The sequence below is a fragment of the Lithobates pipiens genome, unplaced genomic scaffold (genome assembly GCF_037356315.1).
Source record: "Lithobates pipiens isolate NorthernLeopardFrog02 unplaced genomic scaffold, aLitPip1_a1.2 Scaffold_19, whole genome shotgun sequence".
NCBI lineage: Eukaryota > Metazoa > Chordata > Amphibia > Anura > Ranidae > Lithobates > Lithobates pipiens.
Window position 1 is genome coordinate 189,916,497 of NW_027507764.1, and position 19,897 is coordinate 189,936,393.

At 39.6% G+C, this 19,897-nt stretch overlaps 1 protein-coding gene across 1 annotated transcript in view; it reads right to left on the reverse strand.

The window, feature by feature from the left end:
* The window catches only part of CNTNAP2 (contactin associated protein 2), a 2,388,168-nt gene that overhangs the window by 574,715 nt on the left and 1,793,556 nt on the right, over positions 1–19,897 (reverse strand). The gene's annotated exons all lie outside the window — the stretch shown is intronic.

Genomic DNA, 19,897 nt, shown 5'->3' on the forward strand with positions numbered 1-19,897 from the left:
ACTTATAATGTATATATAAAAAAATTCTTATACAGAAGGTTAAATCTGTAAAAAACAAAGGCACAAATGTAGATATGGTTAAAGCTCAGTCCCAGAAAACGTGACAATTATCCCTTGCAGTGGGGCTACAAATGCACTGCAAGGGTTAATTGGTTATTTAGTCTGTTCCTCAACAACATCATGTAATGATGTCAGGACCTTAGACTGCTGGAGCGTAGGGGAGAAGATGCTGTCGGAACCAGTTTAGCAGTTCAGAGATGTGAAGGATCACATAAGTAAATCTTATTTAACAAGTCCCCTAGACCTAAACAAGCAATTAAACCTTCAAGTGCAGGTGAACCCTGAGGCTCCTTTCACACTGGGGTGGTGGATGCATCGTTAGTAAAGTGGTGCTTTACCGTCAATTTTGCTGCGCTATTCGCCACTATTACCCCCGCTAGTGGCAGAGAAAGGGTTAAAACCACAGCAAAGTGCTGCTGCAGCAGCGCTCTGCTGGTGGTATAGCCATGCTGCCCATTAATTTCTATGGGCAGGAGTGGTGTATACACCGTTCCTTCACCACTCCAAAGATGCTGCTTGCAGGAGTTTTTTTAACGTAATGCAAGCGCACCATTTAAGTGTGAAAGCACTCGGGCTTTCACACTGGAGAGACAGGAGCGGCACTTTACAGGCGCTATGCAGGCGCTATTTTTAGCTCTGCAGTGCCTCAGTATGAAAGGAGTCTAACTGCAAGGGTTCATTTTCAAGTTGTGGCTGCTTGAATATAATTACCCACATTATATGATTAGATAATGGTCATTCAGCCTATTGGAAATATATGCATGTATGGCTAGCCTTAGAAGTTGCTATTACAGGTTACACGTGGGACAGATGTGAGCATACATGAAAAAAATGTGTTTATCTTCTTAAATTTACAGGGACATTTTACCTAGCTATTTGGATAAAAGTAATATTTAATAAAATGACTGCAATATACCTCGTTAAAATATAACTTCTTTTTTTCTTACAATAATATCATGAAATATTCAAAGCCATTGAATCCTTATTGTTTTGCATGCATAGAAATAGCATTTTTTTTTCTGTAGATAGTATAGTAGTTTTATTTGATTGATTGATATCTAGAGGATTCATAACAAAGCAAGATAAATACTGAACAAGTGCTGAATGGCTTAGTAGTGAAGGAATTATACCAAGGGGATAGTTCCACACACTGACTAGCAGAACATTCCAAAAGACATGTTATGACACAAAGTGACATACTGACAATTCAAAGTCCATTAGTTTACCATGTCTGCTTCAAAACATAATATGTCTTTGTCAAAACTGTGTTTTCTGTCACTGAGGAATTTCTGAAATATGTAATGGATCTTATCATTAGTAACAAAAAATATAATGTAAACAGGGACAGCATGGCTCTGGACTGGAACATTCTGAATATCCCAGCGTGTGGCTTACTGTACATCTGTAAAAATGCATCCAGTACGAAATGTATTCAACAATAGAATTCAGAATAGATATCACATTATCTTTTTATACAACCTGTTGTAGAGTCATTTCCAGCCTGAGGAATGTACCTGGATTTGGGCTGTTTGCCAAGCTGACAGAAGTATCTTATTTTTTTTGTAATGTCTCTATTTCATGATATCTACTTTTTTAAATTCTTACTTGAAGCTACGCTGTGCATTCGCAAATTATTCTAAAAGATATCTCATTCTTTCAATCTCTGATAAAAAAAAAGTCAGCTAGCACTCTTAATTAATATAATTATGTAACCAAATAAGGTAACATCGATAGAAATTGATTTGATTTTTTTCAGTGGTGTTTAAAGAGAATATATCAGGATAGTGTAGTATATCATGGCAGTCACCGCATATTACCAGGAAGTACCTGCCAAGAAGGAAATATCTCACTTTGAATAGCCTGCAGTGAAGCCAGACAGTCAGTAGGTTCTACTTCTATTTATTGCAATTTTTAACAAATGAACACTTTTATACTTTTATATAAGTTAATATGCTGCCAAACAAAAGATGACTTTGTTTATTTTAAAGAATCTTTTACCTGCAAGTCCTCAATCATTTTCCTACAGGGTGTCCATAAGCCCTTGTACACATGATCGGACATTCCGACAACAAAATCCGTTGTATTTTGTCTGACGGATTTTGTCCGAAACTTGTGTTGCATATACACGGTTGGACAAAGTTGTCGGAAAATCCGATTGTTCAGAACGTGGTGACGTTATTTAGTTATGATGGGACTACGTTCAGGCTAGTAGCCAATAGCTTTGGCCTAGGAATTTGATCTGAGCATGCGTGGCACTTTGTCCGAACAGAATTCTCTACAAACAATAGGACAAAGTCCCATCAGACCATGTTGTCGGAAAATTTTATAGCCCAGCTCTAAAACTTTGTCGGTCGGATATTCCGACGGAAACAGTCTGATGGAGCCCACACACGGTTGGATTATCCGACAACACGGTCCGATCGGACATTTTCCATCGGAATGTCCGACCATGTGTACAAGGGCTTACAGATTTGTACCGTATAATGGTGCAGGGGGTGGCAGCAAGTAACCTTTCTTACTTCTGCTGTTGGTGTATTATGAATGTGTTGCTTAAAAGTAGGACTAGTGAAACCATGCCCCTTTTATTTGCTATAATCACACTTTATTTTATAACATCAGCATTTTAATAGCAATACAAACAATAGTTACTGTATTATTGGCAATCATCTATAAGCCCACTTGGAAAATGTCCTTTCATGTTGTGATCGATGCATGTCTGCTGGCCATCTCTCTCTACAACCTATTGGATTCCCTGTATGTGTTACAGCTTCTTTTTTTGCTGTTTACATTTAGTTTCTAAGGACTACATATCCCATGGTGCTGTTTGCAACCAGCGATTCCTATATTGACTCCACCTCCTGAAACTCCTCCTCTCAGTATCTCTGTAGTTCAGAAGTCAGGCTCTGTAAAATTTGTGACTCTGCAGTGCCTACTCATAGGTCATAGTGTATCACAGACTTCAAGGAAGTAAATATGTGGGGATCTTCACAAAGTAAGCTTACAAAGTAGGCTGGAAATAATTGAAATACCATGTGGAAATGCATATATGAGTTTCAATTTCACATATACTTTAAGATAATACAGTTCAAACCTCCCTGCAATAGAAGCTGCATTAAACTCACCTCTCCAGTGTCCTTTATCCTCTCAGGAAAGCCTAACATCATCACACTACATTATCATCTAGCTTACATCACTAACGGACATTTTAGGGGCCTTTTACATGCATTTTACAATATGTTTTGGAGACAAAATATCAAAGATGCTGCAAGCAGAATTTTTTTCACCACAGTTAACACACACACTGGTATGTGTCCTAGCCCAATGCTAGACAAAACTTTATTTTCTTATGGCTTGGAAAGATTGGGCAAGGGGGGCCTAGACGCATTTTAAAAAACAAGGTATGTCAGGTTTCTATTGAGTAGCAAAAATGTACATGATGGGCCAAACCACTGCTAAAAGATTCATATGCAAGTTCCAATAGATACAAATTCCAATAAAAGTCAAAGGGACATTCCAAAAACCATCCAGTACGTTTTAGCGGTCTACACCCCCTTCCTCAGGACTTAATTGAAATCAATGGACTAGAAGTGAACTGGGCCTTTAATTGTATTTAAATACACGCACAGGTCTTGTTAGTAAGTGGTTTGACATTAAGAATATTTTAAAATGGGACAGAAATTGATGGGAATTCTCTACAGTGAAGACTACAACAACGACAACTGTTATGAGATAAATATGCTGTTCTACTTCTAAAAATGCTGGATATTTTGTTTTGAATATCTAGTTATGTGCAATTAAAAATGAAAAAGTGATCATTCATTCAGCTAAATCTCTACTCCTTTAGTTAGGCTCGGCTCACTCTAGCCCAACTCCAAAGTCACGTGACTTTCAGTGCAACTGTGAAGTCCAACTTTGATATTACTTTTATGTGACTTTTTATACTCTGTGGCATGGAAGCCTTAGTCAGACCAAAGTAGTGAAGGAACCTTTTCTAAAGTCAGACTGTGTAGTATCAGTTAAGACCAGAGATGGGCCGAATACCCCCCAGTTTGGTTCGAGCCAGAACTCTCTAACATCACAAAAGTTTTGACCTGAACCACAAACCCTAATAAAGTCTATGGGAATCGAACTTCCCCATTTTGAAGGCTTATGAGGGCATGAGGGCCCTGGTATTTCTTTGGGGGACATGTACCATGTAAACATTTTATTTTTAAATATTGTTTTTATAGGAGCAGTGATTTTATTGTTGCTTAGAGTGAAACAATAAAAATGAAAAATTCATTTAAATATAGTGACTGGGGGTCCCCTTAGTCTGTCTGTAAAGTGGCGCATCTGTACCATGTATAGAACCTGCTGCAGTAAAACTGATATTTATAAAGAAAAAAAATTACATTTAAATTGATTTTCATTGCAACATTTATTTAGTAAACAACAGCTTGGGGCCACAATTTAGTGCATTTGGAACAAGATTAGAGATTGTTTGGATAAATTCTTATGTCTCTTTCGGAGACTTTGGATGGAAATAAGAAAGTTTTGCACCACAATGAGAAAGCCTTTTGTGAAGAAGCCAAAATATAGTGAACTCAGGCCAAGATTAACATTTTTTATGAAGTCCACATTTGCCTGTGAACACAGACGCTGCTGGCCCTCCTCATAGTGGCATGGGAACATCTGCCTGTCCTTGTTGGCCTACCACACATGATAAGGAGGGGGGCTTATTACCCAAATTTAATAGAAACTAGGAAATGTGTGATTGGATGAACTTCATTGAAGGACAATTGGTGTTTGGTGCATTTTAAATTGAGGACTGCTGCTGACTAAAATGTAAAAAGTAAAAAAAAAATAAAAATTAAACCCGGGAACACCAGTAAAAAAACATGGCTGACAAGTGAAAAAAAGGGGGCAGACAGGGGACAAAAAAAGACAAAAAAAAACTAGCCGCAACCAAATAAAAAGGGTATACAGCACTGTAGACAGCACTAAATGCTATGTAATGCTGTGTTAAACACTGCGCTACACTGACACTACACTATACTCACACTACACTAAACTGACTCACTGTACTCAGACTTATATTAACACTACCATAACACTCTACAATCAGAGTCACCATAAATTAACTCACTAACTCGCTAGTAGTAAACTGAGCCCTGCTCTATCTATCTCCACATCAACAATACACTGCAAAAGCTTCCTGTGGGAAGGAACGTTTTATAGTGTGGGGGTGGGGCTATAAGTACTGGACTGTGATTGGACAAAGTCATCATCAATTTGTCCAACCACGGCTCTAACAATTCTCTGCGCCCTAATTGGCAAAGCCTTGCACCTGACCCCTGGTTCATTCATTCAATTGGGGCCCTAGAATGTACTGTGCAGCGTGCAGTTCATTGTGGGTGCTCGGCGGCCGAAAATCCTGCAGAGCACCCCAAAAATGTGGGTGTTTGCCGAAGAGGCAAACAGGCAATATTTGGTCTTAACTGTTGCTCGGCCCAAACCGTTCGCCCATCAATAGTTATGACAGTCTCATAGGGAAACATTGAATTTCACATGTCATCTGACTTGGGGTTTTACAAGTTGGAACCTTTATTGCATCAGTGTGAACCAAGCATAATTTAACCCTAAAGTCCAAAATATTGCACAGAAATATGTACAGAAGTGAGGAAACTTCACCTCTGCTCTACATTAATTTCTTTTCAGAGAAATTAATGTTTGTAAAAACGCTTCTACAAACTTTGTGCAAGGAGTGAGTAAAACCATAGAAAAGAGACCAAAGTGCCAATTCTTCTCAAAAGTATGTGAGTATACAGAATAATAGTATTTTTTTTAGTTATAGATTCAGTTTTAGTTCCATCCATAATAAAATAGATACAAAACCACTATACAGTGCTTTAACCTTTGGTCAAAGTGTGTTTTTTCTGTAATATCACCACACAGCAACTTCATAGTGAAGTGAAGTGATTTGATACAAACACCACAGTGCTAAAAATATATAATAGGTTAAAAATCATGCCAAAAATATTTTTTGAAAAGTATAACAATGTACTGTAAATTATGTTAAAATACACAAAAGATGCTCCTTAAATTAACCATTAACCAAGTGTAAAAATTGAGTTGACTCTGACAACAGTAAGCACACAAAAGCATTCTTTTTTTTATAAAATAAAGGCACAAAAATAGAGCCTATTTTTATCCTTGAGTTATTACAATATTCATATTCTTTTTCTTCAGTGAAAATCGAATAAGTTAGCAGTTGTTCTCTAGAGATTTACTTAATTTTAATTCCATTTTATTTTTAACTCTAGTCACAAGTGGACAACAGCAAATTCTAAAACTATACTCTAATATTCTTTAATCCATCCAAAGAAAATAAATGCCATAATTATTTTTAGTTAAAGTTTCACATTAATGCCCACTAATGTTTTATTAAGATATTCTGTCAGCCTTTAAGCCAGATCTAATTGGCCTGGCTTATCAATCTGTTATTGTCCAATTACATAACAGAACTGTGTCTCGGACTGTGATTTATGATAAGAAGCCTGCTAAATATTTGCGCCAGAATGTTAAAATAAAAATTTGCATATACTAATTAAATGTTTATTAACCTTATGTACAATATAAAATTAACAGCATTTAATCAACTCCATTACAAATTCATTTGCGTGCTTATATTTTTAATGGCCTATTAATATGTATTATGGGGAAAAATAGCTGCCTAGAAATAGTTGATATTTATATAAATTTTTAGAGGGCCGAGCTTTGAAAAAATATCAAAAGAGTTTTCAACTTATAATGTATTATTTAATAAGATATTGCAAAGGGCAGTGCCATTCAGTAACATATAGTAACCAGGACTTTTTTTTCCTACTTTTTTTCACTCAAAGGCTAGCTCAAGACAATGACTATTAGGTTTAGTATTGAACTTGTGTATAAACAGTCGTTGAGGGGAAAAAAAAGATATGATCATTGGTGGTCACAATATCTCCTGGTAAATGAAATGTGGTTTGCAAAATGAACTCACCACAATACCAGATAATATCAAAGCTGTGCTTCTAAGTACATTCAATTATCTCTTAAATGGAGTTAGGCTTTCACTATGATGTTGCTATGATGTTTGTCTTCTAAATGAAAGAAAGTTGACAGCAAATAGCTAGTCTAGGCTAAAGACCAGCAATAAGCAGCAGGGGATCTAGGCTCTAACCTCTGTGCTCCATTAAAGCAGTACTAAACCCAAAAGCAAACATTTATTATATTGCAGCTTACCAGTTCCATTACCAGTTTTCTTTTTTATACTTACTTTCTTATATTTTCAGCTGGTGATGCATCAGCAAGTCTGTTGTTTTTCAAAAGAACAAACTCTTCAGCAGAATGTATCAGTTTACAGGGATGAGATAAACCGCGTAACCACTTCAATACAGGGCACCTTTGCTCTTTCTTCCCAGGTAAATTTTCAGCTTTCAGCGCTTTTACACTTTGAATAAGAATTGCTCGGTCACGAAACACTGTACCCAAATTGAATTTTATCATTTTGTTTACACAAATAGAGCTTTATTTTGGTGGTATTTATCCACAAATCTGTTTTTTATTTTTTGCGATATAAGCAAAAAAAAGAGAGGAAATTGAAAAAAAAAACAATATTTTCTACTTTCTGTTTTACAAGAAATCCAATATAATCTAATTTTGTCATAAATTTAAGCCAAAATGTATTCTGCTACATGTCTTTGGTAAAAAGAAATTCTGTTAAGTCTATAATAATTGGGTTGTATGATCACGGACATATGTATGCAGATGATCATGTACAGATGTGTGCAGATGATCACGGACATATGTGTGCAGATGATCATTGGTACATATGATTTTACTGTTACATATGTGGGAGACAGATGTTTTTACTGGGTGGGGACATGTATGGGGACGGTGTTTTGCTGACACTATTTTGGGGACATTGTGCTTTTACATTGTGTGGGGACACTGGGCCAGTGATCAGTGTATAAAAAGCTGTAAAAAACAGCTCATACTCACTGATCACTGGCTGGCTACAGCGATCCGCTCTCCTCTCCTAACTGACAACTTCTGTGTGAGGAGAGGAGAGCTGATTGCCTAGCAACCGGCTCTGTAGTTACATTACATGACGGCTGTGATTGGACACAGCCATCATGTAATCAGAAGGGCCAATTACAGAGCCCTCCTGCTGATCAGAGATGCGCCGCGTCCAGGTGACACGAGTGCATCAGGATCGCGCCACTGCGTGGGCACACACGTGCATGATCCTCCTCCTCCTGAGGGATGTTCCTGAAAGTCCACGCAGAAGGAGGAAGCGCTCACCCAGCCATATATGTGCAGTGGCCAGTTGGGATCTGGTTAACACTTGCATAGGTGGTTAAACAGATCAGCCTTTATTTATTCATGCAAAACCTTTATCCCAAAAGGAATAAAGTGTTTGCTGTAACTGATTATAAAGTGTGAGCTGGGGTTTGGCTTCAATTTGTTAGTGTATCAAAATCTGTTAATACATTTAGTAGTACCACCCCCCACCCCCTTCCCCAGACTGACAAATGCTGCTTTCTGCTGTGCCTACTGTTCTTATTCCGCCAGAGCTCTGTCTCACTAATACAGGAGAGGAATAAAGGAAAGAAAAGCTTATGCATCCACCACATCTAATGACTGATAAGCTGCAATATAATATATATTTTGCTTTTGGGTTTATTATTGCTTTAAGGCACAGCTGGGGCTTACTATTTTTTTTAAAAAAAAGTATTCCACTTGGGCTTTCCAGATTCAGCTTAAATTTCCCATCCATAAAACAAGGCTAACAGACAGGCAACCTTTAATGCATTCTCTGTCTGTTCTATCATCCAGTAAATTTGTGTAAAAAGTATTATTTATGATAGGTACCTTCTGTTTTCTTTCTAGTCTTCAGGTCAAACCTGGATCAGCAATCTGGCTGAAGGACTAGAATGTCTAAGAGCATTTGTCAGCTGGCGTGAGCTTCTGCTGGCTTCTTAGAATTTAAAATTAGCCTTGTATCAGTAAAATTGGAAAATAGACTGCTGCTTATGAACATTTTACCAACTCCATTGTTGTAATGAGTCAATAATATTACAGTAGATAATAAAGTAAATTTGAACCCCTACATAATGACTTTAAGTTTGCTAAAGCACTTTTTTTTACTGCTTTTTTCATCAAGTTTGCATATCACTGCTGTTGATCTCCTCCAATCATTCAGCCACTTCCTGTATACATGCATCTGCTACATATCATTGCTCTAAACCAGCTTCCTGATAGTGACAATGATGGACCACTTCGTGTCAGCATGGCTGCTTGTTGTCCCTAAAAAATGCATGTGACAAGGTGACAAACCAGGAGCACGGTTGGGAAACACTACTTCCCCTGTAAGAATAAGTGGCTACATATGAAATTACATTAATATGTTAAATTTGAATGAGTAATTTTGCTTTAGATCAACATTACAGCTCATTCTGTCATAACCAAAGTTTGGTTACTGAGATAAATGTTGACTTTTGTGTTGACTTTTGTGCTCTACATACCAGGACTGTTTTTTTTTTCATCCAGAACTGTAGTGCTAACACTGATAATTAGCACTTAAAGTGGAACTATATTCAAACTTGTATAAAAATAAATTGTTTTGATTTTGGATAGAATAAGGGAGGGCTATAACCCCTTTCAGTTTTTTGTGTGCCATCTCTGCTCCATTGGGGAGAATTACCTTCACTTCCTGTCTCATAGCCAAAACAGGAAGTGTGAGGAAATTCCTTGGGGACCCCAAGGTCACTAGAACTAGTTTCCCCCATTAGAAGATTTCCGTTCCATAGGTGTGTGCACAGGGTGTGTCGGTTGTTCCCGGGCACACCCTAATCACCCCATGCACATGAGCATTATCGATCTGTGTGCTAGCAGGAAGATGGGGAAGATATCAATCCTACAGGCTCTACCATAAGAGAAGTGCCTACAGCACTTCACTTTCACTGTGCCGGCAGGGAGATTGATCCCCCTGCTGATGCCATATACGTATATGTAGACACATGTGTGCTTGAGCTGATGCAATAGGCTGTGCACACCTATTTTCCCCTCTATTACTGTTCTAAGGACAACCCAAAATTTGGGATTTTTATTTACTTTCACATTGAATGATAATGGTAATAGGACAAACAAAAAGGGGGAAACTCCCTAACAGAGGCAACTACAACAATACAAACTAATAGGTGTTCTAACCCCTCTCTATTCTTTCCAAAACAAAAAACTGTTTATTTTTTATACCTTAATGTATATAGCAGTGTGTTAGATTTCACAGTAGGGATGGTAAGTTCATTGTGTTTGAAAGCAGAATTCCACCACTCTATTTGTAAATCTCCCCTTGCACCAGGTTCATTATTCTGACAAATAGGCATAGTAGGCAGGGAATATGGAGAGCTGCTTTGTTTCATGTAAAATGTAATTTAGGGTTATACATTCCTGCTAAGTTACATGTGGAAGTAGGAATCCCAAAATAAGTGTTGGTGTGTCATTCACAAGGGTAGGCCCAGAGAATGTATTTCCTTTAGTCTTTTTTTCGTTTTTCTTGTATTTCGCAGTTTATTTAGTTAATTTAGTATAATAAAAAAAAAAAATCCCTTTGACATCATAGAGCTGAGAAATAGAGGTAGAAGTGGACATTCGTAGAGACATCACCCTTATCAAAATATTGCAAAGCACATTGCTTAGCATTTGTACAGCGCTGGCCACTTGCTCTCAGCTCTACTCTGTGTCATAATCAGTCATGCAATGACAGTGCAGAAGCGGCTGCTCTCACTCAATGTCATAAAGTTTTCACCATCATTTATTATAGCCGGAGATGATTTAACTGCAACTTGCTGTCCACTTTGTAATACAACATTTTCCACAGAAGAATCTAGAAAATAAAGATTTTACAAAAAAAAGTGACTGACCTCAATGTGCATGTGTTACCCATTCTTGCTGACCAACAAATGACAATCATATTGTGTCTGTACATGAGTAAAGGTTTTACAGCAACATAAACTACCTATTAAATATTTATTGATCATGTCAGCCGTTATGACCATTTGAAAGGGAAGATTTTGGTTGAGAGAAAACACCATTAAATAGCCTATATTATCCAGAAAAAAAAACCCCTCTGCTGTGTGCCCACTGGAGACCCGTTTCACTTTATTATGAAGGGCTTGGTTTCCATGATTTCAGAACTATTCTCTGACAATTAAAAAATAATTACCATTGAGAGCGCCCTTATGGGCCACTAAGGCACTTTGAGCAGATAGGGATTATTAGTTAGCAGGGCTTAGTCCTGAAGGTAATTTATATATTTATTAGATTTAAGAAGGCTGGCAGGTTTCCCTTAAGGTTGCAGTGAGCATATATTTGGATTGCATTGTGGGTGGTGCTTTAACTTGCCTAAAATCTTCTTAACACATGTTTAAAGCTAAAAGAACAGAAGGCGGCGGCGACAGAAGACTGGGCCACTGCCTGTAAAAGATCTAGAAGAAGGCGCGGTGGCCCGGCAGAAGAACCGAAGAGGGGGACAAGACCCCCGAAGTCGGAAGAAGAGGGCGGCGGCGAGGAAGAAAGCCGGGCTCCTCCGCTAGTAAAAGAGCTAGAAGAAGATAGCGGAGGAGTCCGGCGAGAAGACCCCCGAAGACGGAAGACCCCCGGAGCTGTGCAATAAACTATTTTATCTTGTGTGTTGTGTTTTTTTTGTACTTTATTTTACAGGTGAATGGGTAGGGGTACATTGTACCCCATACTCATTCACATAGGGTGGGGGGGCCGGTATCCGGGGCCCCCTTATTAAAGGGGGCTCCCGGATTCCGATAAGCCCCCCACCCGCAGACCCCGACAACCAACGGCCAGGGTTGTCGGGAAGAGGCCCTTGTCCTCATCAACATGGGGACAAGGTGCTTTTTTCCCCAAGGCACCCCCCATGTTGAGGGAAAGCGGCCTGGTGCGGCTCAGGAGGGGGGGCCGCTCGCTCATCCCCCCCTTTCCTGGCCGGCCGGGTAGCGTGCTCGGACAAGGGTCTGATGTGGACCTGGGGGGACCCTTTAAGTCCATACCAGGCGGCGGGGCCAGCGACGTCTCCTTTGCGGGCCCCGCCTACCTGGAGACCCGCTCGAAAGGAGCGGACTTTTCTCCGGGCGGGAAAAGTCCGCTCATTTCAAAAGTACGGCGGACTTGCATACACACGGCCAGATTGTCCGCCGAAATGCGAGTCCGGCGGGAAGATTGGAGTGTAAAACTACTTTCTAAGTACGCCGTACTTTTCCACCCGCTTGTTTGATCATGTGTACGCGGCATTAGGAGCATTTCCCACTGGGGCAGTGTTCATTTATGGCTAAATATGGACTTAGAGGTAAAATATTTTAAACACATTAATAAATAAGCATATGTACCATTAGCCTACACCAGTGGTTCTCAACCTCAGTCCATAAGTAACCCCAACAGGCCATGTTTGCAGGTTTTCCTTGCACAGATGCTGTAAATCAGAGTCAATGGTTTGGGAAAGGGAAATTCTCAAAACATGGCCTGTTGGGGGTACTTGAAGACTGAGGTTAAGAACCACTGGCCTACACAATATTCAGCATATATTTGGACTGATTTACTAAAGAAGTTTAGAATTTTCACCAAAACATTGTGTGAATGTTATATTTGTTTATCCAATCACATGAAAAGCTTCTGTGCATGATAGAGGTATTAAAAGTGAACAGGAATTTGTTTTTCAAATGATTGAATATTTGATGTGAATATTTGCACAATGTTTGGGGGGTTTAAAGGAAAGGTACAATAATGTGTTTGCACTCATCAATTTTGATAATACATTTTAAAATGTTTCGGAATACATTTTAAAATGTTTTGGGGCTGTACTGAATGCCCAATTTTTTTTCCTGCTGGGTTTGAGAAAAATCTCATGTCAGTAGGAGTCCAAAGATACAGCTAGCTCCCAATTCTTGAGGCACAAAGGGATTGGACAGATTAGAAAAATGTGCCCCATTTATTGTTGTCTTCCTAAAACTAGCAGTTTATAGGGTTGCCGCTATGTACCTCCCATGCCCCTCTCCACTGGCATAACCAAGAATGCTTGGCATTGCAGGTCACTTATGTCCTTGTACCCCCTGGCTATTTTTTACTACTTGCACATGCAATCTTACTCTGTAGTTTACATTTTAGGATTAATTTTACTTTGTGCAATATATTAAAATATATCAATTGATGTATTGTGGATTATTTAAAAGTTTTAGCAGTATTCTTGAGGAATCAGCGTGAATGCTAACTTTTTTCTTACCCCTATTTATTTTATTTCTTTAAACTTTCCATTTTAACTCATGTGTGAAGCCTTAACAAGAATGTCATCTTTTGGTAATGGCACCCCTGGGGCTTTATAGTGCATCTCTTAATGCTATATTGCTAAAATTCTGTTCAGTTTTTGTCTTCGGAACATATCACTCTTCATTAATAACAAACACATAACACAATAATTTGAGGCATTTTTCAGACACTCAGTGGGGAAGAAGTGATGAAAACATTAGTGAATGTGTGAAATTAAAAGAAGACTAAAGAGGTTTGCTATTTTAATATTTACACTAAGATTATTGAACGCAGCTTCCCTGAATCATTTGTGCATTACTTAAATTTGTAATTCACTTTCAAGAAAAATGCTCAAGTATTCTAAAGACTGGAGTTCAACAAGGACTCAAACTGCTCACAATGGGAAGTAGAGAAAGTGTCTTCTTCAAAGCTTTTTTTTTTTTCACATTTAAATTTAACAGAGCCGTATCGTGTTATAAAGTAATTTTACTGTATACTAAAAATGAACGCATTAATAGGAATTTCTCCTCCAGTTAAGCATCTGTGCAAGAAACATGTTTGAAGCTGCCATTCTTGGACTCCTAGTATGTATACTATGTCAATGGAAGCAAAGCATCAAAGTGAGACAAGTGTCTACTTTAGCATTAGTATGCAACTAAGAGTTGGAAATGTCCATCTATTATCGGTGGGAAGGATTTACTAAAACTTGGTGCACACAGAATCTGGCGCAGCAGTGCATAGTAACCAATCAGCTTCTAGATATTATAGAATAAGCCTAACTAAACAAGCTGAAAGTAGCTGTAAAAGCAGAAGGTTTGCATTCTATGTATGAAGATAAACCTTCTATGTGCATCAGCCTCCCTAGAACACCCTAATTACTTACCTGAGCCCCTTCTCTCCAGTGAGGTCTATGAGTGTCTGAGCCATCCGGAAATCTCCTCCTGATTGGCTCTCATGGCTGTCAATCAAAGTCAGTTATCTAATCGGAGAGAGAGGGGGCGGGGCCTGGCCAGGGTTCCATGCCTGAATGGACACACGGAGCTGTGACTCGGCTCAAGTGACTCAATAGCAAGCTGCTAGCTGAGGGTCCACTTAACAGGATGGAGGGGCCAGGAGCACTGAAGAGGAACTCGAGAAGAGGAGGATCTGGGCTGCTCTGTGCAAAACCAACTACACAGGGGAGGTAAATATAACAGGTTTGTTATTTTTTTTTTTTTTTAAACAAGACTTTACAATCACTTGAAGTTAGAAGCTGATTGGCTACTATACACAACTGCACCAGATTGTGTGTACAGCAGTTTTAAATTTCCCCCAGGGAATTTTAAAACAAGCCATAGACTGATGAAAGATTTCCTTAAAGCATAATGTAAGTTTTTCTGGACCCCTACCCCTCTTGCACTTTTTTAAAATTAAAGTATACATGTCTTTTTTCCAAAAATCTTCTAGGTGGTCCAGTGAGTCCTCATTTTTCTCCACCAGCAGCAACAATGGACAGTCCTACATTGAATGGTGCTTATATACTGATGTGTGAGAACTGTGCAGTGCAATAGTTCTGTATTGTTCAGGCTGGTGTAATGACTTACTCACAAGGGATGTTTTCATGACAGCCTGGGCAAAGACTGATTAATATTGGATTGTCTATCATTCATCCTAAAATAGAAGTGTCCCATGGAGTAGGGGTCCTTCAGTGGGGGATAGTCCTGAATTAAAGGTGAGTATTACAGCATGAGCTTATTTAAATTTTAAGCATGCTGAGCTGCTTAATTTACATTTTTGTTTAATTAGATTTTTAGATAGCCTTAGTAAATGAGCAGTAGCTCTGATGACTTTGATGATCGTCCAATCATGTGCAAGTAAAAATGCTGTTTTTTTTTCCTTGCATGTATGTGATTTGGTATTCTTTGTAAAGTGAAGCTTTGTCTCATTTACTAAGCTCTGGAGCAACTTTGCAAAGTGCATAGTCTATTTGCTTTTTTTGCTTTTAGTGAATCAACCCCTATGTTTTTGAACTTTTAGCTTTTAAAATCTTGGCTTCATTCTATTTCTCTCCTTCTCCAAAAGCTGCTTGCCTACCTACACCTTGGTTTCTGACTCCCTTTCTTTCTGTCTTTCATCCTTTCTAATCTATATTCTTCTGGCCTAGCTGATTTTTCAATACAATGTCAGATTATCATCTATTCCACCTAACTACATTCATCGTCCTCTGCCTATATATATATATATATATCTCTTTGATAAACTATAGAATATTGCGCTAAGGTAGACCTTATAATGTCATTAAAAAGGTACAAAGAATTCTAATGTCTGTCTTCATTGTAAATAAATACTTTTTGGATTTTGAGCATTGAAAAAGTGCTAAAAAACTGTTTTGACCATTGGTTAGTTAAACATAAACAAAATGATTTTCCTAATAGGTTTGGAGGAAAAGGCATTATACATTAAAAATTTTCATCTGGGCGGCACCATATTTAAATGTAAGGCACTCATCTTAGTGTTGTCATATGTCTATCCACATCATGGCTGGGTAAGACAGGACCCCTCCCCAGCCCCTGACCACCTCCTGTTACTGTCCTGTACCATGTCCACACAGCCTATGACCATCTCCTATACCATGTCTGCACAGCCTATGACCACCTCCTATACCATGTCATTACAGCCTATGACCACCTCCTGTACCATGTGAAACACAGCCTATGACCATCTCCTATACCATGTCTGCACAGCCTATGACACCTCCTATACAATGTCATTACAGCCTATGACCACCTCCTATACCATTTCCACACAGCCTATGACCTCCGGTGCCATGTGCACACAGCCTATGACCACCACCTGTACCATGTCTGCACAGCCTATGACCACCTCCTGTACCATGTCCACACAGTCTTTCACCACCTCCTGTACCATGTGATACACAGCCTATGACCACCTCTTATACCATGTCGTTACAGCCTATGACCACCTCCTATACCATTTCCACACAGCCTATGAACTCCGGTGCCATGTCCGCATCGCCTATGACCACCACCTGTACCATGTTTGTACAGCCTATGGCCACCTCCTGTACCATGTCCACGCAGTCTTTGACCACCTCCTGTACCATGTCCATACAGCCTATGACCACCTCCTGTACCTTGTCTGCACAGTCTATGACCACCTCCTGTACTATGTCCGCACAGCCTATGACCACCTCTTGTACTATGCCCGCACAGCCAATGACCACCTCCTGTACTATATCTGCACAGCCTCTGTGACATTATGCTGTTGGGCTAGTATAATAATGCTAAGGGGTTGGTATTAAATTATTTCTAGGGCTGTTTTTTTCCCAGTTGGGCGCTGAGAATTTCCCTGACATACCATTTTGCTAATTAATTTTTTTATCGTAATGTATAGGGTCCCAAATCTCTTTCACTAAATATAGTAGTTGTAATAAAAAACACTTGGTGACCTGCCCAAGTTGCTGCCTATCCATATTAACAAATTATAATACTTCAGGTACCTTGAATTTTAACTTCTTCCTGCTATTTCTGGAATGACTTGAAGTTTCATGAGACATACTAACATATGGCTGTTTACAGAGATGTAATTAGCACACTTTTACCTAAATATGCTTTCATGCTTCCTAAGGCATTTAAACAAAAATGCTAATTACAGCATTTGTGAGAGAAGTTTAAAAAAGGAAAACAATCAACAAAGTAAACATGTAGCTGATCCAGGATTTGAAGGTTTCTCTTGTGTTTTTTGAAATGGAAATGGGAGAGTGTTGTTTTCTTTCTCTACGAACAGCGTTTCCACTACTTTTGGTAAAACTCTATATTAAATTCCTCTACTGCTAAAGTACATTGTAATGCAAAGTAATTTAGTTATGTATTTTTCTTCAGCTTCCTCAGTGACTGACAGTTGACATGTGATGTCATCAAGCAGAACTCCAGTTTTAATGTAACTGGAAACACGTGAGCACCCTTCAGTGCAGTAGTGATCTCGGCCTAGGGGGTGAGTCCACGACATCCTAAGATCGGAAGAAGTGGGTGGGGCCATGCTGTTCATCATTTAGCCCATATGCGTCTTTTGGAGGAATGGACCTTTTGCTGAGGACGTCTTTAAACCGAAGGTTAGTGTAGTGTAAGTGCTTGCCTGTTTATTTTTAATGTTTTCATGTTTATCACTGTTCCTCAAGTAGTCCGGAGGAGACAGCAGCGGAGTGTCTTTGTGTTGGGCTGTGTTTTTATGGATGCATGCAGCATTTCAAACAAAAAAGCATACACATTTGGCTCTCAGCCCAGGCCAGGAACGTGCATGCAAGAGTGGCTTCAAAGGATCCCGCAAAGGAAAGGAGCCGCCCTGAATCTAGAAAGTGAGGACAGTGATTAGGGGACCAGCTCATCAAGAAACTGAAACTTTAGTGTGTCAAGCAGGAGAACAAATAGTAAGTGTACTTGTCATCGTTGGACGTAACAAAAAATTATTTTGACTTTAATATCACTTTAAATGTAGTGCAATTGTTCATACAATACTGCTAACATGCATCCGTTCTCCCGACCCGCATGATTCACAACATACACAGTCAATAAAGGTTGAACAGATAACTTTTATTCTTTCTGCTGCAGTCGAAGTGTAATTGTGATGGTGGAAAATATGAGCTGCCTCCTCCTTCTAGTTCCTCTGAGTAGCTAGATCCCTTTTCCTTTCTCTTTCCCTTAACGAACTGACCAGTGCCCCTCTGCAAAGCATTGGTGATGGGATGCTGGAAGTCCAAGGCCTCACCTGCCCACCTTGCCTCCTGCGATCCTCCCCAGGCCAGTTCAGGAAAGTCTGGATGATATCCCGGTCTACTATGTCCGCTTTTCAGCTACTTCCCACTTCTTAAAAATAGGACCATCCCAGCCGGGATGCCTGGTTTAATTCCCCAGGATTTCTCGAGTGACTTGATGTGCTTAGACCATCCAGCACTGGGGCTTCTGAAACTCCAGGCCTTCCGGTTAGGTTCCTTCTTTCCAGCACAGGGGCCTCTGAAACCCCAGGCCTTCAAGCCTGCTCCTTAGAGTTACATTTAGGTTGCTTCGCTGGACTCAGTTTCTTCCCGTCCTCCCCAGGAAGCATGTGACCTCAGCATATATATCAGTCCTGCCAATACAAATTAATGATTGGGCCAGGGCCATATACACTGCCTGCACTCCAGTCCTTGACCCGCTTCCTTTCCAGAACATTTTTAGGGAATGCAAGGGAGGTTTTTCCAAGGCAGAATACAGGTGGTCACACCCCCCTCTATTCTACCACTCCTCTCAAACCAAATTAACAACCAGGCCTAAACAAACACGGTAAGGCACTGGCAATTTCACCTAACTCTTACCTATTAGCACCCACCTAAAGGTGTTGGGCGCTACATAAATATCACTTTAAAGTGCACATGTGCTCAGACAGTGGACATTCAACTATTTACACATCTGCAACAAGTAGTAATAGAGCTTCAAAACAAGCCAACAGTCATCAATCTAGCTGTTTTTATTGTGAAGTTTTCAAAGTTTTCAAAGATTAAAACAAAGAGTCTGAAACCTGGCTTTAGTCAGTTAGTTTAGAAACATCTGCTGTTTACAGTATTTACATGAGGAGGGTGGCAGTCCGCTCTCATGAAAAAAAACTTTGAAAATAATTTTTCTCCACAAGGTGACAAGGAAAGCTCTCCCCGCTGGGGGAAGGCAGTGATTATTGCGAGCCTCTATACCAGCTGCTATTGATATACGCATGTAAAATCCGGCAGGTTTGTTGTACCCAAGTTGATTGATCAATCAACTAGGTACATTCAGCCTGCCCATACATAGTTTGAATCACAGCCGGTTCACCATGCTGGCTATATTTTCTAGCTGCCTGTAATCTCCTAAACAGTAACCATCAGACTGAGAGAAGGAAGGCAGCATTGAGGACCTGAATAAGTTACTCATTAGGGGGATGAAGAAGGATCTAGGGGTCCTAGTAAAAGATACAAACAAACCCAAGGATAAACCAAGGAAAAAACCCAGCTTTACTTACCACCAGCCAACAGACAACCAATTAACCTGTCTAACAGTATGCAATAAAAACAGGGGTTTAGTCTGTACACATTTGCAAATGCATGCGTAAGCCAAGGAACCCCGCTAAGGCACCCCAGTATCTGTGGTACCTAACACTAACTTATAAGTGTCCCCATAGTGGAGACACATGCATTCTCATGGATAGGTGAGAGCAGGTGGACTGAAGTTAGTGTTAGGTACCACAGATACTGGGGTGCCTTGGCGAGGCTCTGTGGTTTACACGTGCATTTGCAAATGTATGCAGACTAAACCCCTGTTTTTAACGCATACTGTTAGACAGGTTATTTGGTTGTCTGGGGGCTGGTGGTAAGTAAAGCTTGTTTTTTTCCTCGGTTTATCCTTGGGTTTGTTTGTATCTGTTGTTAGCCTTCCAAGCTTCTTACTTCGATAGCCAGCTATAGGTGTGAGCAGGTGGCGTCTTTTTGTGTTGTTTTTTT